The 2500-nt window shown below is 59.4% G+C and overlaps 2 non-coding genes and 1 pseudogene across 2 annotated transcripts in view; all 3 read left to right on the forward strand.

Annotated features, from left to right (window-relative positions):
* The window catches only part of LOC146143463 (small subunit ribosomal RNA), a 1811-nt gene extending 694 nt beyond the window's left edge, over positions 1 to 1117 (forward strand). Inside the window, exon 1 of the ribosomal RNA XR_014500351.1 lies at positions 1 to 1117. This exon is cut by the window's left edge and continues 694 nt beyond it. This is a non-coding gene — a ribosomal RNA (small subunit ribosomal RNA).
* A 247-nt stretch (positions 1118 to 1364) lies between these two features.
* Positions 1365 to 1518, forward strand: LOC146143464 (5.8S ribosomal RNA). The gene has a single exon (XR_014501141.1). It is a non-coding gene; the product is annotated as a 5.8S ribosomal RNA (ribosomal RNA).
* A 248-nt stretch (positions 1519 to 1766) lies between these two features.
* LOC146143465 (large subunit ribosomal RNA) overlaps positions 1767 to 2500 on the forward strand; it is a 3679-nt pseudogene continuing 2945 nt past the window's right edge.

The raw sequence follows: 2500 nt of genomic DNA on the forward strand, positions 1-2500 counted from the left end.
TCACCTCCGGTTCTCCGCCGGTGCCCTTGACTGAGTGTCGGCGGCGGCCGGAACGTTTACTTTGAAAAAATTAGAGTGTTCAAAGCAGGCGATTCGCCTGAATAATGGTGCATGGAATAATGGAATAGGACCTCGGTTCTATTTTGTTGGTTTTCGGAGCGCGAGGTAATGATTAAGAGGGACAGACGGGGGCATTCGTACTGTGCCGTTAGAGGTGAAATTCTTGGATCGGCGCAAGACGAACGACTGCGAAAGCATTTGCCAAGAATGTTTTCTTTAATCAAGAGCGAAAGTCAGAGGTTCGAAGACGATCAGATACCGTCCTAGTTCTGACTATAAACGATGCCAACTAGCGATCGGGGGGCGTTAGTTTTACGACCTCTCCGGCAGCTTGCGGGAAACCAAAGTCTTTGGGTTCCGGGGGAAGTATGGTTGCAAAGCTGAAACTTAAAGGAATTGACGGAAGGGCACCACCAGGAGTGGAGCCTGCGGCTTAATTTGACTCAACACGGGAAATCTCACCCGGCCCGGACACAGTGAGGATTGACAGATTGAGAGCTCTTTCTTGATTCTGTGGGTGGTGGTGCATGGCCGTTCTTAGTTGGTGGAGCGATTTGTCTGGTTAATTCCGATAACGAACGAGACTCTGGCTTGCTAACTAGTTACGCGACCCAATCGGTCGGCGTCTAACTTCTTAGAGGGACTAGTGGCGTTTAGCCACACGAGATTGAGCAATAACAGGTCTGTGATGCCCTTAGATGTTCGGGGCCGCACGCGCGCTACACTGACCGGATCAGCATGTGCTCGCCTTGGCCGACAGGTCTGGGTAACCCGCTGAACCCCGGTCGTGCTAGGGATAGGGAATTGCAATTATTTCCCTTGAACGAGGAATTCCCAGTAAGCGCGAGTCATTAGCTCGCGTTGATTACGTCCCTGCCCTTTGTACACACCGCCCGTCGCTACTACCGATTGAATGGTTTAGTGAGGTCCTCCGATTGGACCTGGCGCGGCCGGCAACGGTCGAGCCGGCGTCCGAGAAGACGATCTAACTTGATCATTTAGAGGAAGTAAAAGTCGTAACAAGGTTTCCGTAGGTGAACCTGCGGAAGGATCATTAACGGTCTCGCAAACGCTTCGGCGAACGCGAAACTCGGACAAGCGAGAGAAAAAGTCTTTGCTACCCGGCGCCCGACCCGCGAGGAGCGGCGCGCCGGCCGGCGATTCGGTCACCCGGTAATGTTTGCGCGTCGAGTGCCGCGGTGCCGCGCGCTCCGGCTTCAAGCGTCGGCCTGGCCGACCGCTCGGCGCGGTCTATTTTGTCACCCTATAGTGCGAGGCACTGTGCGAGCGAAACAATCGTGGATGGCTCTTGGCGGTGGATCACTCGGCTCGTGAGTCGATGAAGGACGCAGCTAGCTGCGTGAATTAGTGTGAATTGCAGGACACATTGAGCATCGACGTTCTGAACGCAAATTGCGGCCTCGGGTCAATCCCGGGGCCGCGCCCGCCTCAGGGTCGCGTTGCAAACGTTCCGCGCGGGGATTTCTCCGCGCGGCTGCTGCGGCGTCGGACGCGCGAGCGCCCGTCCCGCTCAAGACAGCACGGCACGATGCGCGACGATCGCGACCAGAATCCCGCGCGGCGGCGGCGAGTCGACCTCGAAGAGGCCAACGGCTGGCGGCTCAAGGGCGGGAATCGAGGTGCGCGGCGGCGCGCGGCGCCGACGGCGAGCGCGGAACGGGAAGAATAGTCCCGGTCCTTACTTTCGGCCTGAGGTCGGACGAGGCTACCCGCTGAATTTAAGCATATTACTAAGCGGAGGAAAAGAAACTAACGAGGATTCCCTCAGTAACGGCGAGTGAAGCGGGATGTGCCCATCGCCGAATCCGCGCGCTTTTGGAGTGCGCGGAATTGTGGCGTACGGAATTCGTCACGGCGCGCTTCGCCGGTCGCCCGCGTCCTTCTGATCGAGGCCTTTTCCCAGAGCGGGTGTCAGGCCCATGGCGGCGACAGGCGGGCGCGCTACGGCGTCTTCCCAGAGTCGGGTTGTTTGGGAATGCAGCCCAAAGCGGGTGGTAAACTCCATCTAAGGCTAAATACGGTCACGAGACCGATAGCGAACAAGTACCGTGAGGGAAAGTTGAAAAGCACTTTGAAGAGAGAGTTAAAGAGTACGTGAAACCGTCGAGAGGCAAACGGGAGGGCCTGTCGGGTCGCCCGGTCGCTTTCAGCCGGCCCCCTGTCGGCGACGTTGTCGTGCGGACCCTCACGGGCCGCCGGCGGCGCCGCCCGATCGGGGACCAGCGCACTAGCGCCGGGCGAAGGCCGCGACCGTCTGGACGGCGGCGAGAAGGCCGCGCGCAAGGTAACCCGGCCTCGGTCGGGTACTATAGGCGCGCGTGTCCGTCGGCCCGCCGTTCGGGCGAGGAGAGATCGCCGCGTCTGCCCTTCGGGGCCGAGCGCCCGGTGCCGGCTGGGGCGTCGTGGGTCGGGGACTGTT

The sequence above is a fragment of the Ascidiella aspersa genome, chromosome 5, assembly GCF_963924565.1.
Source record: "Ascidiella aspersa chromosome 5, kaAscAspe10.2, whole genome shotgun sequence".
Taxonomy (NCBI): domain Eukaryota; kingdom Metazoa; phylum Chordata; class Ascidiacea; order Phlebobranchia; family Ascidiidae; genus Ascidiella; species Ascidiella aspersa.